The 25,766-nt window shown below is 31.7% G+C and overlaps 1 protein-coding gene across 3 annotated transcripts in view; it reads right to left on the reverse strand.

Annotated features, from left to right (window-relative positions):
* LOC130898481 (uncharacterized) overlaps window positions 1–25,766 on the reverse strand; it is a 191,955-nt gene that overhangs the window by 113,548 nt on the left and 52,641 nt on the right. The window lies entirely within an intron of this gene.

A 25,766-nucleotide genomic window follows, 5' to 3' on the forward strand; every position in this document is an offset into this window, starting at 1 on the left:
TTTTTATAATGTAATTAGTTGTGAAGTAAATTGAACAATTTATAAGGATTACATTGTCGAGAAATACAGACTGAAATTATTGCTGTGATTACGTGGAAGTAATAATACTGCTTGGGAAATAACTTCATTTCATTTTCTGCATGAAGATGACACAAGGAGCAGAATAAGTAATTGTGTCAGAAATAATGAAGAGGGGCAGTCGTGGTAATTTATTCTTACAATGTTTATACAGGAATGCCAATTCGATCACATTAAAAGTTTTTTCTTACGCAAGTCTTGAAAGAACACGATTTTTATGAAATTTGTATTATGGAACAGTAATTTTGGCATTACGATAATATTGTGATAAAAAACAAGGAATCCAAAAAAATTGCTTATTATCAAGTATTTCCAAGTACAGAGAACATATTTTTGAAAATTATTATTCCTAATGTGATGTCTTGGTGCAAAACTAGTTCGAAGCTTAATCAATACTATAAGAATAACATAAAATGAGGGTACGGATATCGAACAGGGTCAATTTCAACAGCTAATAAAAATAATCAACACATTAAACAGTTGTAGCTTTGTTCAGGTATTGATTGAATATTTGACGTGTTAATTTAATTTACATTGAAAGACTTATTCTAATGATGTATAAACAAGTTGTAGAATGATTAGAACTATATCAACAATATGGAAGACTCAAATAATATACTATGTGACTCAAATATTGGCGAAATATATACGAAAAAGTCAGTGTAATGCTGTCATTATAGCAAATATTGATTTGGATCAATATTGGCTAATTTAAATAATCAACTGATCCATATTAAAAGCTCAAAGACACCTAATTTCACAGCGTCGAAGATTTTGTATGTCATAATCTGAAAAATGATGATGACATCGCACTGATAGAAACTAGTGGTGTTGTTCGAAGTAATAGAAGAAAAATATGAAGAGTCAATGAAAGTAGAGCCCAGTAGACTTAGGAATAGAAAGCAGAACCTTTAAGGAAGTAACAACCTTGAAGTACCTTGAGAATCTAAGAGAGAACAATATAATCTGCTCAATATCCATCAAGCGAATACAAGCTTGATTTCAGGGCCTACTACTTAAATGTAGAGTCTACTGAAGAAGAAGAACCGCGTGAAAGTAGGATCAAATATAACTCTGAGGTAAGCAACGTATTACGAGACTGAGACTTTTTTCGTTTCATCAAAGCTTAAAGAAACCAATGATTTTGACATATTTACCGTATAGAAGATTCCTGGATATCAAAAAATGTTCCTAATGTTGGAGTGAACAATACAATTGAAAGAGAGAGGCCAATAAATAGATGGTTGAGCAATGTCACGGATGATCTTTGAACTTAAACAGTTACAGGTTGGTGCTCCAAATCAAGGGACAGAATACTATGGAGGTCTATTGTTGAAGAAGCCAAGAACCACACAGGGCAGTAGGTTATTCTATCAGAAATGTTCATATCCAAGAAAACGACTACTGTTTCAAGCAAAAAAGTTACTCTAAAGAATAAAAGACTTTAAGTATGTAACTATCAAAAAACTATTACAGAAGAATATATTTTTGTTATTATATGAAGCATTTTAAGGAATCCTCTGTTATTGGAGGAAATAGAAATCGCATGTTCTTCAGAACCGTCACTCTATGTTGTGTATTGCAAATTTTTAATTGTTCAAAATGCTCAGATATATATTATTTATCATTGATAGGTCTTCGCAAGTAACATTTGAACCCTTACGATTATCATTAAAGCCACTAAAACAGTGACATTTTCTTAGATAATCTAGGACCAAAAGGCTGCCAATTACCTCGCTATCACGCTGCACTATTGATCTTTTGTATACTGATATGATATTTCGAAGACTTCTACACCAGCACCTCTATAGGTAGAATATTAAGGTGTAATAGTGTTTATGGTTATTAACCACGTCCCAACCAAGTTTAATCATTAATATCCCAGGTGTATTGCTTTAAGTTATGTATGAACGTTAAAAGTACAAAATTAAAATGATGAAAGTATGAAATTTGAAAGTTTAAATGGAGTGCAGACGTATGAATGGTTGCATAGATGACTTATAAGATGAAGACGATCTATCCAATCAACATAATTGTAGTTCGATCTCCTCATCTAACCGAGCAATATATGAATTTTGTTCAGGTCTTTTTAATTAGTGACGCAGTGAGTCAGTCGTTTGTTTTTATACTTGTCAATTTTGAATTAATGTCGTTTACTTAGTATTGTAAAAATCAAGATGAAAAACGCTGATTCTAATCAATTAAGTGGTTTCCGGTTGCCGGTAATTAATCTGGGTGGAGGATGTAATCGGATAAAAGACTCGGAGCTGCGATCAAACGAATGCTGCGGCTTGTGAGCTGATGTTTTAATTTATTTTGAGTTAAGGTTGACTGAAAACAGTTTTCAGTCCCGGAATATATATAAACTTTTCCTTTTATGCAAATCCCAAGCAAAATAATAAATCGAGGTATTTATGTTTTTGATAAATATATTATTAAGGTTGTTTGATATATTATTTAGCTATAAATGTTGGGAGGAAGTTAGATAAATAGATAGTTCATTTAATATATTTAATATCTTTAGAAAATTCCATAGAATTTTGTTACACAGTAACGCAACGTGTCTTAAATAATTATCAACTTCAAGCAGATTTTTTTAAAACGTAAAAATATTGATGTTTGCTGAAATAATGAATTTGCCCCTTAAATACACTAGGATTTATAACAACTCTTGTCTCATTAAAAAATTTAATGAATGTTATTCTTCTTTACAACATCTCAATCCATAACAAGCAGATGAAACGAAGTTCAATCTAATCATAAAACTAAATCCCAGACAAACAAAATTCCTTTTCCTTTCTCTTTGTATAAAATGGAATTATTATTTTCATGGATAAAATAGAGTATTGACAAAAACCTTTTAAACCCAGTATGGTATGATAACCTAGTTCATCAACTATTATAATGTTAGTAGTTACTTTCTGCTCCAATTATTTTTTCTATTTGCTCTATTCATTTTTGTAGCGCAGTAGTCACTTCCAATATTAAGAAAAAAATGAATAGTTGAATGTCTCGAGTTCTGAAAGTTCCCCTACATCACATACCACAAGCAATAACTAAAAATTTGGATGAACTTTAGAACAAATATGATTGTAATAAAAATATACTCTTCATTTTGGCTGCGGTACAGCAGTAGCAACATGAAAAATTGGAACCATCATCGGCCTCATCACTATTATATAAGTTACCGCGTCACCACCGTTCAACACATTGAACGGTGGAGAATTGGAACTGAATGGAGATGGGGAGACAAAGTAATTTAATATCATTAGTTCAATTTGAATTTCTTCTGATTGATATTTAGAGTAGCAAGATGGAAAATTCAAACCATCAACGGCTACATTACTATTATAACAATTACCTCTTCACCAATCTCTCATCACATTGTATTTATCTTTGTTTTGAACTATCAAATCAAATTTTTAAATTTCTCTAATAGATGACGCTACAAGAGCAAAGAAGATTGAAAATCTCATCTTCTGGACGCTTTTACTGAATGAAGATGGTAAGACAATGTGATTATATTAATATCATTGGCTCAATTTCTATTTATTGATATCAAGATTTAATCAATAGATGATGATAACAAAGTTGAGTATATTGTGAACATAAATGTAAAGGGAAGTTATTCATGTATACTATTACTTTCCATTATTAATTTTGCGTAACATTTTCTATATCAAGCTCTTGCACCTTTTTAAAATACATTCTGTTTAAAAGGCAGTTATACTTAAACTGAGGCCGAATATCACTTATTGAGGACTTTAAAATCCTCTAGATTGTAGAGAATTAATTTAAAAAATGTGGTTTCATACTGAAATATTATTTTAGGATATTCAACGTCACTTTAAGAACTCACTGGTCTTTAAACTGTTTAAAAACTTCGAATGTGCTCTAATTTTTTGGCTTCCCATGCGAACAATTGAAACTATTTTCATCTAGTTTTGTCTATCTACTTTTTTCCACCTCTTATATTAGTTTGAGCTGGAAATTGCCTCAAATTTTAGAATAAGTTTTCTTAGGTATACATTAATACCTGCTCTCTATTCAGGTAGATTGTTACTCTGCCTGATCCGTTAGTATGAGTTTTTTGGAGTGGAGAAAATTAATAATCCAGTTCTAAGTACCATGAAAATGTTAAATATGACGTTAAAATTCAAATTATGTTGATAATGATAACTCAATTAACTAATATCAAGTTATTAATCATTTTCCGTGTAGATTCTTCTTCATCAAATCCTGCGAGTTATAGGCATTCATCATTATAAATTTTCAATAACTTGATATTGAATGATCGAATTATGTATATCAACATAAATGGAATCCCCGCAATATTTTCAACGAAAGTTATATCAACCTCTAAAACCACACTCGTATATTATCAACAAAACAGTATATTTTCAAGTGTATATTTAATAAAATACGTATAATATTGCTTTAATAAAGAAATATAATGAATAACCAGCTTTTCTAGTGATTGAATTCTGCTATTTTTTTCCAGTCAGTTCGATAGTGATCTGGCGATTAATATCAAAGCTGAACTACATGTTTGAAAAATTGTTTGATACCACTTGATGTACACTAGCTACGATATTAATTTCAATTTGTGTAGAAACAGATCTATTTCACTGATAAATATTGATGGGAGTTTAATCAAAATGAAATTCCACTACTCTGATTTCATATTAATTATAGTGCGATTTTGTAGACTCAGTATCTACATCTGTACTAATTTCGATGATCTAACAATAATAAATTACTGTTGGTACTTTCCCATGAAGATGATTTTTATGTAGAGTGTTTCAATATTGATATTTGCCATTTGTGAAGAGATAATTTATAAAAAACCAAAAGCAGTAGCTTATTGGAGAAATTTTTATTTTTAGTTGATTCTTTTTTATTTTGCTATTGTTGTTTCTCAGGACATTGATCTCCTAATATTGAGGTACTTATGGCACACAATAATAAGGAGGAAGTCTCTTATGAACGCCCAGCAACAATTATTTATATAAAGTGATGGATTTATTAAGCCGATCTCCTAATACCAACCTAATGAATGGGAAGAGAAACAGTATGTCTTTTGCACTTTCAATGTACGGAGCCCAGCTATTTTTGTACGACAAAAACTGGAATTAAAGAGCGTAAGATCGGATATTCAAATTTACAATCTGCCATAAGACTTTCTCCTCACAATGCAAATTTATCAGTACCGACGGCGCCTTTGCATTATCAAGATATTATTTTGGAAAAACAAATGAAAATTATCCTTCAGGAAGCACCGAGGACTAGGATACTGACCTTGTATTGATAATTGGATCCAATTCTGGTGTACCAAATTTAATTGTTCAAAAATATTTAAATGATTTAGTACGTTGTCGAAGCAATAGTAAGAAATTCTTTTTCTTGGGTTTGGTGCTTGATCTTAGATTCATCAAAATATAATTTGTGTTGTCACATAATGGAAATCATTATTATGAGGAAGACTTATACACTACTTAGCTTAGAGAAGATATTATTCACCTGCCCAGATACAATGTATCAGACGGATTAAGCCTATTTCACATAATAAACTTCAATTACACAGCCTTCTGGCTTCGTGTGGGGTGTTAGACACGATAATAATTAGGACTATTTCCACATTTTCTCTCTGTTCTTTCTAAATTTCGAGATGTGAGTACTTTACTTGCTTCTCCAGGTGTTTATTGAGGATGTTAGGAATGTGCGATATGGCTACGTCGATAAGAAGGGCTGAATTCAACATCCACTACGATGTCAGGTCTGTTATCGTAAAATTGTCATTCTCTTGTACCTTCTGCAGCTGTTACTTGTAGTACAGTGTATAGGTATCAGGAAGACCGAACTTGTTGGTCAGTATCTAGTTAATTTCAATAACTTGGATAACACTCATGGAACCTTCTGCTAGTGATCCATCTGTTTGAAGCTTCTATGTCAATATGGGATTAATTGAAGTCGTGATGATGTAAATCTTCTAATGCCTTCTGTGATCATTGTACCAGCTTCTTCTCTATTTAATACTAAGTCAGATTTTCACGACGCGAGGTTCAGAAATGAGTTATCCTTGGATATAATTCGTTATAAGTCGAGGTTTCTTATTTTTTGTAAAAGAATTTACGTAGTCAGGGTCAATTATCCTCTTCCACTCTCTTATCTGAGTGATGTTGTTCTAATAGTGGATGACTTCAGTTTGTGGTTGTTGTTTTCCGTCATCATTGTTTGTGTTACGCTCTGAATACCTTATAGATCTGTTTTCGTCCATTTAAGGTTTCCAAAAGAATACGTTTAAACAGGCGTGGTATAGACTATATACACTAAATTGCCTGCATTTAATTTGGATTTCATAAGTGATTTACTTTTTTTGTGTATTGATCCTGGATTCTAACTTTTGTCATTTGTTGCCCAATAACCTATCCTGTTTAATTTCGAGGTATTGGTAGGTTTTCTATTTTTCCAATGCCTGCACGATATCTCCGTGGGCGATTACTTATTTCCGTTTATAAAAATGCCTTTCTCGATGTGTAGGGTCTGGCACTTATACAGTATATGTATATCAGTGTGGAATCGATGTGTTATATCTAACATGATAATTTATTTTTTGCCTCAAAACGTGACATAGGTTTATTTGGGACAAGTAATAGTTTTTAATGAAAAAAAAAACACTTTCTTAGGAAAAAATATTTCTTAGATGTGTTTGAACGGGTTTCCGTGGAAATATTTGAACTATTCCACTTTGTTGATTCATAAAATTCGTCAAAAACTTCAGTATTTTTATTATAGTCATTTTCAATAAATAAAATCAGAGATTTTTCAATGTCTTTTTTGAATATGCCCAATAAAATATGTCTATTTTTTTCGTAAGAAAGCAAGTCCACTGCTCCAGATAATCACGGCTTGTTTTATAGAATTCTGAAGCCGTCCTTTTCACAAACTCTTCATTTATATGAGTACCATTATCTTTTGATTTCAATATTAATTGACGACCATAAATGGAAGAAATTAATTGGTTTGTTTCTGAGTTAAATTGTCTTTTAATTTGTTGATTTCATTCGCAGCTCCAGTTGCCGATACAGTCTGACCTTCAAGTTTCAAGACAGCTTAATAAAAACTTGCTGAGTGAGCATGTAAAAAATAAAACCACAATTTGGATGTGGGATCTTCAAAAAAAGTTTTTAGGAGCATGGGATATATTTCAATAATTAAAAAGTAGCTTTTTAACGGCTGATACATTTTTAAAACCCCGTCTAGCCAACTGGTTTCAATATAACTAATATAACCAAGTTGATATTTCGTTCCATTTTTGGTACAAAACTTCTTTAGAGTTTCAACTCGAATCGTGTAAATATTAAAAAATGAATCGTAATATCCTAATCTATGGGTAATCCGTTTGTAGCAGATTTTACTGCATTGTGAGTTACATGGACTCCACATGCAATACCTATTATGTAATTCTTTTTTCAGAGATGATTCTATTTTCATTAATACATCGCGCCTTCGAAATTGACGTTGGCATGGTCCACGACTTTTGCTGTCAAATTATTATATGTTATGTAATTTTGCGTCCCAGAGTTAGTTTTGGTAACACCGGATTTAGTGATTATAAAAACGGATAGTCCCGTTTAAAACTGGACGTCTGGTCACATTAGTTATATCGAGCATTTATTTGATCATTATTATTAATGAAAAAGAGAATATTTCTTCAGTCCGTGTGATTGAACGCTTGAAGAAAAAACTCATTTTCTGTACCGATTACTATGGTTTTATTGTGTACCAAATAGTTTCAAAATAAAGTTGGTTATAAATCAGTCGAATTCGTACTGAAGGTATCCAAGCGGCGGCGTTACTTCTTAAACTTTCGCATTTCTATAGAATTTTTTAATCGAGTCTAAAAACTTCGTAATTCAAGTTTTTGGTTTGTTGCATCGCTATTCCGTAGACATATTTAGTCGGGCGTGGAGAAGCTAGTCTGCTCGAACTAATTACTAGAGTTTCTAGTACGAAAAAATATCTCTCAATATTGATTATCGTTTTAATTGACTTTACGATTTGTAACATATACAGGTGATAATGTTTTTTTAAAGAAAATTAACGATTAATAACGGTAATTCCGATTTCAGTTGAAGTATTTATATCGAATGGAATGTGGTCATTTTAGGTGTAATTTATTTTTTATAACCACGTTCAGCTAATATGGTCTTATATATGTTTCTGCTCCAATTTCTATTATAGTGTATCAATTCACACTAAGACAACTGATTATTTGAAAATTTAGCAAAAAAAGGTTGAGAAATTGAATAAAAATGCGATAAAAATAATATTTAAATATCAATATATGTACAAAGGTTGTTCGAAAAGCTTCCCTTCTGAGCCTAAAGATGTATGCACTCATTTATATAAGTTTGGGAATATATTTAGAAATCTGTCTAAAATTTGTTATTTTGTATGTTACTGTTTGACAATAATATCTTTTAGTGGGAGTATGGTAAAATTAAACACCAAAGTGTACTATTTCTAATATATTTTTCGAATATTTATATATTGATTCTTGGGGAGTCAAAGTACAACGTAAAAATATCCATGAAAGTTACAAGTCCCGGGACAACTTGTGCACCTTGCTTTATGTGTATCGATATTTATATTATATCGATATGTTTGACTCAATTGAAACTAAAATTGATAAAATATTCAATGTAAATATATCTCTATTTCCCAAAACCAAAAAAAACCATTTAAAAAAATGAAACCTAGACTCTTGTATGGCTAGACTCTTCAGTTAATTATTTAAACAATTTAGAAATACTCATTATTTGCAGCCATTTATTCTTTACAACATTTCAATTTAACAAGATTTGGTTACCGATAATATCATTTTGATAAGAAAATTGTATTAGAAACTGTAGTAGTATTCAAATTGTTTCCAAAATAAACTCATTGTCATTTCCTTATTTTACGTACTAAATACACCATTTCTATTTAGTTCTTCTTGTATTCCAGCAATAAAGTTTGTAGCGGAACACAATAAACATAACCACTTCCAATATTACCAATATTTACTTCTGATACAGTGTCCTTCCAATACTTCGAATTATGTAACCAGGAAACTGGTATCTATATCAAAATGTTTCGTTTGCACCTGATCAGCAACAAAGAAGGTGCATTTTAAAAGCTGACAGGATGCATTTAGCTTAAACAGTACTGGTTATGTAACAGATATAATTGTAATATTAACTACAATTGAAAGATCGGTAGGTAATAAGCACCCCTTCAATAATTATTATGAATACTGATTAAAAATTAGTTATGGACGGACGTGTTTCTGGTTGCAATTGTACAACTTATGTTTAAATATTAACCGTCGGCGTCGTATTATTTAATTTAGTATATCCGGTGTATATGAATTACAATGGGCTTGGAAAATAGTATATTTTTCAACAAAAATAAATACAACTAAGGATTAGTTTTAACAAACTTATGGATATATTTTATGCCTCCCGAGATTCGTTCCAAACAGGTATTATGTCATCAGCGCCGATTGTATAGGAGAGCGGCCGGCCTGGCTAAAGTGACTTATCGCGATTTTGAGGACAAAGAGTTGATTTGTTGATAAAAATGAGGCAGGGGTTTTTTCGTGGTTCTTCAAACAACTTGCCTTGAATAGATTTCCTTGCATTGGCAAGTTATTTTACTACAAATAATGATTTTATAACTGTTAAAACCCGCGGCATGAATCATATGAACAGACAGATCGATGGATTGACATATTCACGGGGCAAAAATAAGAAGATTTTATGTGGTCGGAATCTCCCAATTTTTCAATTTTGACATGCCAAGTGTTAAAGTTCAAACAAATATATTACATAGAATTTGAAGCAAATTCGAGTGTCTGCTTTTCACCATAAAATAGTATAAATAAGACAGGGAAGTACTATTGTTTTCTAAAAGTTGTAGTACCCCTATCCGTAAGATTATTTGACAATTTCCACATGAAAATCAGATCAATTTTATTTTTTACTCATACAAATTTGCTGTGTGTTTAACGTGAATTTTAAAAATTATTAGTTTTGAATAGCCAGTGGTGTCCCTTTTACCTTTTACAATATTCAGCTTGGATCTCCTACGACCACGCCACGCCAATACAAAAAACAAAAAAAATAAAACAAAAAAATTACCAGTAACACCTTGAAACTTCTATATTATTCTTAAAATAATACGTCAAGTTACCTTGTATCGTAAGTTTTTAGTTTTGAATATGCAATTTAGATAATGAAAGTACCCCGGAATCATATTAACAACAAAACCGATTACTTGTACGTGATAAAACAGTATTCCTCCAATTGTACCTTTTCATTGCATCGAACCATTTTTTCCGCAATTTTTCTCCCCTTGGGATAATTTATTTGGTGCAGTAATATTGGCGTTGGTACATTAGAACCTAACCTAACATTTATCGATCCAGGCTTCGATATATTGGTAAAAACAACGTGGTGTGAATGCAGTAAGCAAGTGATTGACGCGTTGCAAAAAGATATGAGAGTAGATAAAAATATTAAACTCTTAAAAGTTTATATCAGTGTTGTTTTGAGTCCTAGAGCCGTGAGGTCTAAAAACATACGCCCGACATCGTTTTAAAACCCTATAATAATTATGTATATTCACAAAATTCGTAACTCATACAGTAAAAAAGACATCCAGTATGATCCTAGATTCGAAATTCTCGAAAATTCAATGAGCCTAGGTTTTGTGTTTACAAATTCATTTTGCAAATTACCACAGTTAGCCTCATTTTCATTCTAATTTTCCAAATATAATGATTTTTCAATAAAAATTTAAATACCCTCAAATATTTTCTAAGCCATGCGGAAATGAAATAGGTCGGTATTATGAAAGTTACCTTTGTTAACACCACTAAATCAAAAAACGCAATAAAATATATGGTGTTCCCTTTGAAATTCCAAAGTTCGATGTCGATACTGAAGAATAGGGGCACCCTGTATAATCCAGAAGTCAATAATCTCAAATTCCTTTAAATACGGAGAAGTTTTGTAATTAAAGTTTCCAATAACTCTTACAGGTTTGGAGAAAAGTATATGGGTCACCTGTACGTTAGGATCAATGAAAAACAGTTTTTCTCTATTCTCCAGCAAACTTTATAATGTGTTGTTTTTCTTTTAAAGGATTACTTATTTTAATTATATTTTCCTTAAATCCTTATGAATAACATTCTGAAAGTTTTATTATAACATGATTGATACTATAGTTAGTTTCGTGAAGTTCGTGTGTAATTTTTATTAGTTTAGTCATCAGACCATAACCATAAATATCAATGTGGTTCATCCATCCTTGTATAGTGAATTTAATTAATCAACACTTTCACGTAGCCATGAATAATAATCAATCAACATTTTAAGTTAATTATAATTATTTAATTGTGCATCATCAAACCGACGCTTCTTCATACTTTTCTTAATTCCCATCCATAATAAATGCAGCATGACCTTTCCGTTCACGGTCACAGTATTTTTTTTACTCACCTAAGTTAAATTCCAACTTGTTTTGTATTTTATAACAATTTGAAATGAATCTGAAAGATTTAACGCAGCATGCATAATTCAGTTATGTCTCAGGTGTAATTTTTGAATGGTTTATTCAAGGCATGATTGTACATAACCATATTCTAAACAGTAATATATTCTTCATTGAAATAGTCTTTAACAATGTGGGTAAGGCTGAAGAAATCTTTGCGTAGGTACTCGATTTATTATACAAAGTGTCCCACTTACCGAGAGAAATTACAATATTTATGAGAAGAAATGGTTAAAATGTAGGATCAGGAAAAGTATTTTCAAATTACAAATAGTCTTATTATAAAAATTACAGTCGTCTTTTCGAATGCTCTAAAAAATTACAAACAAATTTTTCATAAATTTTTACGAAAAACTTGAGGTTTCTGTTGTGCTATATGTGCTTGTATATGCATTATCCTGATGCAAACATACTTTTCTTGACTTCTGTCTTTTTGCCACTTAATCCACACATAAAATGATGTAAATGTTTCATCGTCTGGTACTATTTCAAAAAGTATACGATTTCCACCATATTCTGACATTTCTTAACATATTCTTACTCGCTGTTTTGTGCCTTTTGGAAATGGTTAAGTGTATATAACACCATAAATTATATCGATCAATAGAAAATCCTTCTGATATGATTAGTTCCAGAAATTCCAACTTAGTAAATGTAAAATGCTCTATATTAAGCATCAAAAATATGTATTTGTGCGAAAATTATTAATTTCCACGTAAAATTACCTTGTACTATTGTAGCCAAAGTTAATTTTTGTTTAATAAATACATCAGATTAGGAACAAAAAACACATTTGTTTGAATTTTGAAAAGGCTTTGGGGTGTTCAAGTTCCTCAATGTTCAAATCAAAAATGTGTCACGAGATTGCGAATTCACTGATAAAGCAAATAAATACACAACGGAGTAAAATGAAAGAAATTATGTAAAAGATTCTCTACTTTGGTTCAAGTCTAAAAATATGAGTTTCAGCTTCGTTACAAGATGAAGTTACCCACCAATTATTTCCAAAATTAAAATTTTTGCATAAAGTTTGGAGTTGCAAACCTAACCTTAAATTTGAGAAAATACAAAAATAATTATCTACGGCATACGACACACTCCCGTGTTACTTGAAATTAAATTATCAACGATTTAAATGTTAAGATCGGAATAAAATGTTCAAAATTGTCTCAATGCTTCGTAATAAACGATATATACTTCTATTTAGTTCTTATACAGTATTTTATGGTATAATCAATGATTACAAACAGAGTAATTATAACAATTCGATTCATTCAAAAAACTATTGTCGGGATTATCATTAAAAAAAAACGCTATCCTAATCGTATTTCTTCCTTGTCCGGAAGTATTCTTATTAATTCACTTATATTAGTTTCATCTGTATGTGGGTTTGTGAGGTTGTTTGTTGCTTATTACTTTTAATATATCTCACCACCTCAATTACGTTCGTTAGCCGAGCGGGCTAAGGCTTCGATAAAATTTTTTTTTTTGAAATTATCACTGCAAATTTTCTCTTTACTCGAAACAAATTTTACAACCGTCTGCCTCCTGTTGGAGATTTACTGTAATACCTGCATTAGTATTAGAATTAACACCTTAAATTTTATTATGTTGTTCGAGAAAAAATTCACATCAGTACGCCCTCTGTTGGAAATTTACAATACTAATGACTAGAACTTGATGAAAAATGTTAATTTTTGACAATAGATCGAAATAAAAAGTGGAAAATATTGTTTTAGGTATATTTAAGAAGAATAATTTTTTTAGTTTTATTTGCCCTTTTTTAGTTTGTTCAAACAATATTATTTTTTTACTTCTGTCTTATAAATATATGAAACTCTTTGAAAAATGTTATAATAAGCAGTTAAAAATCATTAAAAAATTGTTATCTCTCATAATATTTAATTTTTCAATAAAACCGAGTGTTTTATTGCAAATTGTCATAGACTATATTTTTTAAATAAAACAATTTGCAAAGTTCAATTCAAATTCTTATCAGAGAAAAAATTGGTGAATTAATCTTGAGAAAGTTTGAAATTACATTTCAAATGATCATATTTATAGTCGTTAAATCAATATCCTATAATTTCAGACTTGTATCTTCTCTCTAACAAATTTTTTCCTAATTTTATTCATAAAACGTGAAACAATGTAATCTAACGAACAATAATGATTATTACCGTGAATAAATATTATCCTACAAAATGTTTATTAACAAATACCACACACAATTTCTCATGCAATGTATCGGTTCGAAATCATTCATTTTTTAGTCTTATTGTATACGAATATCGTAAAAGTGAAAGTGGATTTCGATGTTTTTTTTGCGATCCCCAGAAACTTCAATTAATGTGTTGATTGTTGTAACATCGTGATAATATATTTTTCACATTTATGCACTTTCTAGCTGTTATGTCGATGTTTTTGAAGTACTCACATCAAATTGTTAAATTGACACGTTTATGGTAGTTAGTTGTTTATATTACTATCCTATTTCTTTCCTAAATAAACGATTAAATGAGAAAAATGATATTTGTAATATGAAAACTAGAGATTTCGAAAGTTAGAAAATTTCTGACTAATATTCAATGTGATATAATAACATTGAATCTTAAAACAAAGATAAATCGAATAAATTCAACCTTAAAAAATTTGATCATTATGATCAATATGATCATTGAGGTGTAACATAAAAACGAACGAATATTGTTTTGTAATAGTGAAAATTCTGTTTTTTTCTCTATCCACATAACAAAAATTAGGTATATTAATCTATTTTTAGACGACACACAACCTAATTGTTAGGCATTGGTCTCCCATAATGCGCTCAGTCATCAAAACCAGGCTGGGAAGACATTGCAAAAAGAAATCCCGGAAAAGTATATTAATCTCGCTGGTTAACGACTGCGAATAGAAAAATCTTTTGCTGGACAAACTTGAAGTCCTAGAGAATTTTCTGGTCCAATAGGCAACCAACTTGAAAGTCGCGGAGAACTTCTTCGCAAATTATAAAAGAATTGAATTGAATTTGCCAGAAATTGATTGGGAAAACTTAAATGCTACCCAGAAGTATTTATTTGAAATTTTTCAAATAGTAACAACCGAAGTATTGTACAAATACATGGCAAGAAGAAAGCTTGGAAAAGTTCATCATTCTCGCTGGTTAACGACTGCGAATAGAAAAAAAACTTTTGATGGACAAACTTGAAATCCTAGAGAATTTTCTAGTCCAATAGGCAACCAGCTTGAAAATTGCGAAAAACTTCTTTGCAAATTATGAAAGAAATAAATTGAATTTGATAGAAATTGATTGGGAAAACCTAAGTGCTGACTAGAAGTACTTATTTGAAATTTGTCAAACAGTAACAACCGAAGTATTTTACAAAGACATGGCAAAAAGAAAGCTTGGAAAAGTTCATCATTCTCGCTGGTTAATGACTGCGAATAGAAAAAAAACTTTTGATGGACAAACTTGAAGTCCTAGAGAATCCTAGAGACTATCAGCTGAAGGAATTGATATTTATGGACTCGCATTATATGGCCAAGATATGCAATATTTCGTTTCTTCACGATGTTAAAGAGTTCACGGTCTTTATTAATACGCCTGAGAGTATCCTCATTCCTCACTTTGGCAGTCCATGGTATCTTCAGGATTATACGATATGAGTGAGATCAGAGAACAAAAATATTGAAGAATACCTCAAACTGTTGAGAACGAGAAAGTAATTAACAAATTCAGCTGTAGTACCAATTCGCACCAATCATATCCAATTTTGCAATAGAAATATGAAGTTATAAATAAATATTTTACTGCTCAACATAGAAATTTTGAACACTCTATTACTGTGATGCATACATCTTTATAAGCATAAATACACTTGTTGAGAATGCCGCTTAGACAAAGACATTATCCAGATAACGATCGTTAACACTGCATCTTAATGTTCAAAGTTGAATACTTAATATACACAATATCCATTTTAAAATAGAAGTGAATGCATGGTAGTATACGCATACACTATACAGCGTGTCCCACGACGAGTTAAGACTATCTGTATATGGCAAAATACTTATAGTAAAATCATGAAAATTTCTACGTTTTGGTTTTCGGATACGATATTTCTAGCTAAAATTTTTTCAAACTTCCGAATTTTCATTATTTCACTTTTTCTTCTACTACTTATCTCTTTCCCTTATTCAAGTTTGATGCAATTGAATTTGTTGATGTTGTTTCTACAACTATCTATAAATAATGTTTGGATAGGAATTGCTGGAAACCACATTACAGGCTTCTTTTTGCTTGATACCTGCTTGAATGGAGATGAATGTTCATCCACTATAATGTCGTGCTAGCTTTAACAAACCTATATCTTGATCCTGCTAACCCAAAAGTTCCTGGGAATATGATTTTAGGAAGATGGAGCACCGCCTCAATATCCGGCAGAACCTGACCAAATTTTTTCAAATCAAAATTATGGATGGATAGAATGGCCAAGACGATTCTGGAGCCAGAAGATTTATTTTTCAAAAAATGCCCATTTAAAAATACCAATCGTCGTGTCCAAGCGTTATTCTCAACACGCCCTCATTTATTTATTAACGATTTTATTCCATTTGGCTGTTCCACTCTGTATTCACAAAAAGAAAAAGAAGAAATCATTCCGTATTTAGAGTGTGTAGCACCATATTCCATCATTCTAGCTTATTACGAAAAGAATATTATCCAGATAGAAGTCATTATGGTTTTGTTAAAAAATTATTCATTATTATGAATTTATAGGTAAATAAATGCCCTAAATTATTTTGAAGGGTATCTAACTGCCTCTATCTGAAAAGAAAAAACGCCTTGTTGATAAAATAAATCTCTCTCTTATCTTGGACTATAAAAAATGAAGTTCTACATTATTAATTGAGCGACGGACGGCTCTCGAGGATCTCCATTATATAGTAGATAGCTACTTTTGTTGCAGGCTGTACCGTAATGCATTCCATGAATCTCTGCCAAAATATAATAAGAATTTTCAAGATATTTCCGAAATTAATTTTACCGGTGTTGAGGCTTGTTAAGAAAGCTTGTATTCTTACACAAAAGAGAACAGCAAACGGTAATTGTATAATGGGGATACTTATAAAGATATTAAACAAAATATAGAAATGGAAGATTGGATTATATTTAGAGATAGGCGATGGTTTTATGAAAAATCTCAGAAAACTGTGAATTTTACGCCAGATAATTGATATTGTCGTTAGAAATTCAAATGAGATTCTAAGAATTTCGAATAAGTCATATCTATTGTCATAATTTGAAGAATTATTTTACCTTTTTCTAAAAATATTATATAAGTAGAAAATTTTTCAAAATCAAGTTCTATAAATGACGTGATTGATGAATTTGGATGATTCCTTATCGAAAATAAATGATAATAACGATATTGATGTTAAAGATTTGTGAAACAGCAGACAAACCCATACAACTTTCAGTAATAAGAATACAACAAATACCAGAAAAGAAAGAAAGGAAAGATCATAAGGAATTATGAGGAAGGTTTTAGGATAACTGGACTACTATATATCAAATACCATCCAAATTAATATCCACGAAAGAGTTATCTTCCAAATGGTTCAAAACAAGACTAACAAGACTAGATTTCGTGCAGATATTTATGAGAAGTACTGAAATTTCTGTTATAAAGATCAGATTGAATGTTATTATTTCAGTAATAAGCATTTTTGTAAAGTCCTATCCCAATTCCGCATAGGAATAGCTGCTGTAGAAGTTTATGATAATTCATTCAACTTGATTGTAAAAACGTACTCATGGGAATAAAATGATAGATGGATGATAAAAGAGGAAACGCGATCTGGCTGTTAAAAGGGTACTCCTCACCGAAGACTAAATTCACGGTACTGTCGGAAGTCACTAACCGTATAAAGGAGCAGTAAATGTTAGTTATAAAATCTTGACATAAAGAACTGGAAAGACACGTAGAGAAAGCTGGTGCTGAAAAAATCACGGAGAAACAAATTTTGAGTAGGAAAATATAATTCTCTCAGAGAAAGACGTGGGGATTTTGGAAAACTCTATAAAAGAGAGACTCGCTTACATTCCACGGCAAATACAGCGTTTTTAAGGGACTAAATGTTAAATTTTATGTTGCCCGTAAAAAGAAGTAACAATGTACGACTGTGAAAACGAGAAAAGAGCGGTAGCAGCTATAGTAGCAATAATAGAATGACCTGTAAACCTCTTTGTATATTGTTGGAAAGATAAAAGAAGTAAAAGAAAGGAGAAAAAGCTGGATATATTAATCAGACGACGACAATTGAACTAATGATGCCAGAGACATAAAGAACTACATTATCAGCAATACTACTGGAGAAATATCACTCTTTTCACTTGAGAACAAGATTACTGAAGGCGTTGTGAAGATGCATCAACTTATCTTCGCCGAAACCATTATCATAGACAGACTAGACGTTAAGCATTGATAAAGACTTGAACAAGCTCAAAATATGAGGCTAGACTCAATGCTATAGCTGCTATAGACAAAGTTGGATGGATGGATGAGCTGTCGAATATGAAACTAAAAGCGATTGAACCGATTCTACTGGTGCTATGGGCACAGTCATGCACCAAATGTTCTCGCTGCTTCTCGGTACACCCCTGTGATGTTAAAATATTTTCCTCTTCTTCTTACAAAAAAGACGTCAAATAGATAAAACTCGGATTATGTTGACATTGACGACTGTTTTTTTATAAAGTGTTTTATTTTCTCGATAAAGAATATAATTAGAATTATCTTTTATCCTAGATGGTTAATAGAAGATAGTAAATATTCTGTACCGTAAATCTATTAATGTTAGTGTACAAAGAAGTTATCGAGGCAATGGATTCAATTTCCACATCGATGAAATCTGTCAAGAAGTGTATTATTTCACATTAAAAACACGGGAACAGCACTCGGCATTACAGCAAAATCGGGTTCGTAGGTGAATCCATTTCACAGGATATTCTTTATGTTTTCACAAACCATTAACTTCTGTTTAAGATTATTATTTTTTTGAGAACGGTAGATGTATCAGTGAAGTACAAAAAATTTGACAAAGCTACAAAAGAAAAAGTACAATTGCGAATATTTTTTAGATGACGTTTGAAATTAGTATGTCTACGGTATTAATAAAAGTACGAGGATGGTCCAAAAGAAGCTGGCATCACCTAGAGATGGCGGTAGTTGCTTAAACAATACCACTGTATTAAAAAGTACACAATCTATAAAGTATATGTTTCAAATTTGAAGAGGCAACGTTGTTTAGTATTTGTATGGCTTATAAAATTTTATTTGAAAGGCCTTAGCCCAACCAATATAAAAGCTGAAGTGAATTCTACTCTGGGTGTGACTGCTTCTTCGTTATCAATAGTAAAATATTGGGTAACTGAATTTAAACGAGGTCATACAACCTGCAAAGAGCAGCATCTCAGTGATGGACCAAATGAGGTGACGACAGAAATGTCGAAAACAATCCAAAAAGCGATGATCGTCGACAGAAAGTGCGCGAACTACCTGACATAGTAGGCATTTCAAAAAGTGCGGTACATCGCAGATTAAATGAAAATTTGGACATGAGGAAGCTGTGCGCAAGATGGGTGCCGCTTTTGCTCACAAGGTAACAAAATCGGCGTCGTGAAAATGTTTACATCAATTATTTAGCACAGAAATCGATCCGAATTTTCGAACCGTTTCATAACCATTGATGAAACGTGCGTCCATCCCTTCCCACCTGAAGCAAAAGAACAATTAAAATAATGGACTGAAAAGAGAGAACCGGCTCCAAAGAAGGCAAAGACCATCTGCAGGCAAGGTCATGCGCATGTCATAATTTTCATTGACTATTTTTAAAAAGGAAAAACTATCAACGGCAAGTATTATGTAAACTCATTGCAACGTTACAGCGAAAGTGTTGTTCAATCAAGACAATGCACCATTTCACACACTCGTTATTGAAATGGCCAAAATGAATGAATTGAAGTTTGAATTTAGCCCCCTCGGATCATGCTCTGTTCCCAGACTTGAAAAAATGGCATGGTGGTCAAATATTTTCCTACAATGAAAAAATGATGTCGGCAGTTAACGATATCGAACTAAAGAGAGATTACATTGAAAAATAAATAAATTTTGTTATAAAAATTCTGTATTTTTGTGCCAGACCATCCTCTTAGAACTATGATCCATTCAGAAAATAAAGAACGTCTATTTTTGGCGCCGTTAGGTACGCGTTGAATTCAATGTCTGCCGGCAAAGCTTAGTTGATGATGTTTATGAGTTCTACAATGTTGCCAGTTTGTTTAATAACCGTATTTGAGATGGAAATTTATCGTAAAATGTGTGAAGTATACAGAAATAACGATATATGTTATAAATGAAAATGGTGTTTTTTTCAACTAACAATAAAGATAAAAATAATAGTATTATAGTTGAGTTGATGGAAAGATCGTAAAAGCTGCCTTTTCACAATAACGGAACTCTAGTGTGACAAAAATTTCACGGGTTCTTTCATTATGAATTGTCAAAAAATTGGGCTACCACCAATTTTAAGCAAGATTGTTATTAAAATTGTTTACATGCCAACATAAAAGTTACATTCTTGACATTTATTGATTATTGTGATGATAAGCGATTGCGACAAGTTAATTTCTGAGACATAATTTCGGTTCATACACTTTTCGCTGAGCAAACAAGATAATGTGTGCAAAACTTGTCACCGAAGCATCAGTTGTTAAGTGATTAATTGCCTTGATCTTGCACCTGGAGATTTTCACTTTTCTTCAAAAATTAGGCAATTATTAGGAATGTAATTCAACTTTACTTCATGTACTAAATTTGGCAAATTTATGAATTATTATATGTAACATGATTGATTAATGACAGATTTGGCTAATTTTTTTGGATAAAAATTCTTCGATACTCATGACAGAAAAAAAAAAATAAGTAGTATAGTTTTAACATTGTAAAAAATGTTATCCTGTGACAGGTGCAAGAGCGTTGATATGGATTGAAGAATACATAAATCTTTTAGTCTGTGTTGTAAATAAGAATTGAAAATCTTGAAAACAATGCCTGAACATATACGAGTTTATCGATTTTTTTTCACATTTCGAGCTACAATTTTCCAAGAGATAGATTTTCTTATGATATTTCATTTATTTTATCGCTCGGCAAAACCACATTTCTATCATAAATAAAAAAAGTTATCAGTATATAATCTCAAGCTCGACATCGAGAATATTTATAATGCACCCAAAAGAATCAGGAATTGTTACGAAAGCTGCTGAATCAGATAAAGACATTTTCGGATTATTCGTCGAGTATAATTTAAATTTATTTGAAATCTTTGAAATTAGTAGTGAATGAGAAAAGTAATAAAATGAGAATATGAACTATAAGTGAATATGAACTTCCAAAGTGACCTCAGTCGTTTCGGTCACCAGTAAGTCTTGTTATTGATGTTTAGATTACTTTGAAAATGAAAATTCGTGCAGCAATAGTATTTTTACTTCAAAAACATTGTTTCTACTTCAATTTAAGTGAAATAATAAGATTTCCTGAGAAACAAAGCATTCTTCATTTGCGAGTAATAGCAACAGATTTCTGATGAAGCCTGATGAAGATGAAGCCTGTTCTGCTACTGAAAATCTTTTTAAAATCCCTATAAGTATTACAAATATCACTCAGAAAGTAAATAAACGTAGAATGCAAAGCGACCAGCCATGTTTAATTTCGCAAGATCGCCGTATAATTGTTCACTGTCAATTTGAAGCACAATGAGGTCAGTTGCAGATTTCCTGGCCGTCTGACATCAACTGGACAAACTCTGTGGCGTTTGAAAACTCTCCTTGAAGAAACTGGAACAACAAGTCTGGCCAATTGCGGATCAGCTTTTTGTTGTCATACCATTTAATTGGACATCAACTAGCGGTTCGTACACAGAAGATACGAAGTGCAAACACTGCATCTGTTGTTAGAGATATTGACCTCGAAATGTCTGTAAACATCCTGAATCTCAACAAAAGATTGAAGATTTTTCATCGGAAAATATTATGAGCAATGAAGTTCCATCTAAATGGTTATGTGAGTAAATGGAATAATCTTTTTTGAGGCACTGAAAATTCGTATATCACCTACGAAGAACTATTACAATCGCTCATAGGTACTACGTGGTGTGCTGTTTAAGATGGATGAGTCATACATTTTTTCTTTTTTAACAGAGCGAATTTAAATTGGAAATTTGGCCACAACCGGTATTCTATAGGAAGCATTTCTAGGTCGCTTAATCTCCCGTTCTGGGGATTTGTACTGGACGGTCAGATAACCCGATTTGACTGTTCCTTTTGTAGTTTTCTGAAGTCTACAGTTTATCTCAACAGTCTTCAGACTCTTTAAGCTAGTTACGAGAATATCTGCCTAGAATGCGAGAACCAATCGCCTGAAACTTGGACAAGAGTGCTGGAAAATGTCCCATTAGTCATTAACTTAAAGAAATTCACTTGTCCATTATAATTTTCTCAACTTGATAGAATAAATTCTAATGGATTGAATAAACAAAATTCACAAGCAGAATCAAATTTTTTCAATAGAAAAGAAATTACAGCAAAAGAGCATTGGGTGATTTCTTTTGCACCACCTGGTATTTCAGTAAGATTTTGAATCAGTTTCTTTTCTTTTTCTTCATAAAAAAAGATGAATCGAATAGTAACCTAACTTAAACTAATAGTGAAGATAATTTTGGATAAAACATAAGTCAAAACACATTTAAACATATACGGTGGTTGTTCAATAAGTTTTGTCAAGCAATACAATCATTTCAATCGCTTTTAAATTTAATATATCATTTGTAAAAACATACTTTCTATTCATAAGTACGAGGTCTGATCGAAAAATGTTCCACTTCTGGATTTTTGATTAGCTACTACAAACTAGAAATTATGTGTAACATATCTTGAACAATGCATTTATGAAGATTGAATTGTTGCCAACATGGTTACTGGAAATTCTTGCAAACCCTGAGATAGGACTATTCAATGGCCAATGATTGGTATGGCAACATGTCATGCTTCAATTTGCTTATAAATCGAGAATTTTCTAATCGCAAAAGGCTCTTGCATAATATATTTATACATGCATGTACGACTTTTAGGTTTTCCTGACATTAGCTTCATAAAATATTATTGGTTAAATGAATTGGAAATAAATATATGTAGCAGATACTTTTTATTAATTTATTATGTTTAAGATAACCACCTCACATTATCTTTACCAGTAATTGGAGACTATCATTATGAAGTTTGATCCCATAAAAGGATTAAACGCAATAATGCAATTATGTCACAAAAATAAGAACCAGTTTAGTCGGCTCTGATATATGGTGCGAAGACTTGAGCCCTCCACAGTTGTCAACAATAGATCACATATGGGCAAATATCTTAATTGAACCATGAGATGAGATGATATAGAATCTGTATGCTGATATGGAATATGGAATACGTGAAAAAAGCAAAAGAATGTACCATGCAGTACTGTTGATATTGACAAGGCACGTAAAGAAGAATAAATATCATAATTTTTCTGTGTGTAATTCCTGATTTTGTGACTTTATAAATGAACGCCGATGTTACGAGTATTCTCTTGTTGTAGAACATCAATCTTAATCCGACAGGTGACTTGTAAATCGGCTTTTACATGTAGTAAATGACGATAATAACAAGGGAAACCGAGGCAAAGCGTTTCAGCTTTTGTTTCATACTCACCAAAAAATCAATTCACGCCTCGCAGCTACGTGAAATTACCAACCAATTAAGCTCTTGACAAAATCGTATTTAAATGAACCTATTCTACTAAATATTCACTTAATGCTTTTACACTCTCCCCCATTTATTTTCCTTGACATTCACAACGATGCAGAAGTAATTAAAAATAATTGCATCATGTGACAGTTTTCACCTACCTCCCAACCCACTCGTTCCCTGGCTTGGGGTGAATTAGTGGTTTCCGAAATAGGGGTCGTGATGCTTTCCGCATACAAAAGAATTGGTGGCTCAAAGTTGGAGTTCTTTATCTCGAGCGGTTTTGTTTTAACGCAACCGACCAATTTCTATACTAAAATTAACTTTTATCAATTGATAAGTGAGACAGTTTCTCTTTCTTTCGGAGATTTGGAATTTAATACTTTTATACGATATTGATTCGAGATTTTATATCCAGGACACGATTCTTCGCTTTTCCAAATATAGGATTTCACAAAATTAAAGTGAATCTCACACTGTGGATCTGAGTTAAACGCTCGATTGATCGGGTCAGCAAATATTAACATCAAAATTGGTCATATTACAAGCAGTGTTTCATTTGTATTCTACTCTAAGCCTTTAGATCTAACCATCTAATTTTTCAATCATTTTCCTTCGATGTTTGTGTTAGGAATATTGATCCAACGTATTGTTACTTCCCTTCGGTTCCTAATTTTTCCTTCCCTCTATCACTATAACTATATGACACTTGGAGTATCCAAATGTCTCAGAAAATACAAATATTATTGCAAAGAACAGAAATCTAAAGAATAAATTTACACCTGCTACTAGCCACTGGGTAGGTTCAATAATCGATTCGAACAAGAGAGAAATCGAATGTGCTGAAAAGTTGTCTAAAAACTCCACCTTTACCTAAAATATCAGCCATTTTGGACGCTTAGCTTCTCTGTGACAATAATATAGGTGAGTCATAGTGAAGATGTTTCTGATAATGGAAAAAACCGAGAATCAAGCTTATCATTCATCATCAAATATTTGTTTTTGAAAGGCAATGAGTCTACGCAAATGAAAAATGAGTTACACACTGTATACTGATCGTACCCCTAGAAAAGTTCATCAAATGGTACTGGACGATCGTTGGATTGTAGCTGGAGAGATAGAAGAGGCCATCGGTATATCAAAAGTACGCATTTTATATATATATATATATATATATATATATATATATATATATATATATATATATATATATATATATATATATATATATATATTGATTGAAGAGTTATGCATGTATCTGCTATCCACGTATTTTGCTCTCTTTCAACCAAAAGCATAAAACTTGAATCCACCACTACATTCCTGAAAAACGAAAAACAGTAAAGACAATGTAGTACAAATGGTAACCTGCTCCGAAAAAGGTTCTATTAGCTGGATCAGAGGTTAGAGGCGTTTTTGGGATATTCATGAGATTGTGTTCATCAACTATCTTCAAAAAGGGAAAGTAATAACGCATTATTGCTTTATGAAGTAAAGCGAAAAATAACAACCAAGCGACTACAGTTGAAGAGAAAGAAAGTGCCCCTCTATCAGGATAACGTGATCGCCATGGCTAAGATCAACGATTCTCATTTTAAATTGGTTTAACACCCTCCATCAGGTTTGGTACTGTCTTTTTTCTTCGTTAGGTCGAAAACTGTTGCAGACATCTGTTGTATGTTGGGCAAACTAAGAGATACATGTCAAATTGTTTCAAAGAACATTCTAGTTTTACGTATATGAAAAGTGTTAGAGGGGATGACTTCAATATCATACCACACCTTTAGAAAATGTTTGTTTGTTCAAGAATGTATCAAATAAATTGATTTATGAAGACAACAAGATAGTTATAGATAATGAATAAAGTTGACCGAATCAGATATAAATTGAAATTAGAATAGTAACGTTGAAGTTTTATAAAAAAGCATATTTGATTTCAAATGATACGTTACTTCAATAAAACAGTGATAAACTAATACGTGATCCTTCGTAAGGATTTATTTTACCACAATAAGATAAATTGTTGTTTGAAGTGGCTCTCAATATTCGAAAACACTATTATGAAATAATGAAAAAAATATCACGATTGATAATTCAAGGTATCCCAAGCCAGCCTGAATTACGTGGATTCATCGTGATTAAATTTCTGAGAAAGACAAAAACTAGTTTAATGAAACTCCAATTCAATTTGGAATCAAATATAGGGCGATCCGTTCAAAACGTACTCTCCCTTATTATAAATGACATCACT

The sequence above is a fragment of the Diorhabda carinulata genome, chromosome 10 (assembly GCF_026250575.1).
Source record: "Diorhabda carinulata isolate Delta chromosome 10, icDioCari1.1, whole genome shotgun sequence".
Lineage (NCBI taxonomy): Eukaryota > Metazoa > Arthropoda > Insecta > Coleoptera > Chrysomelidae > Diorhabda > Diorhabda carinulata.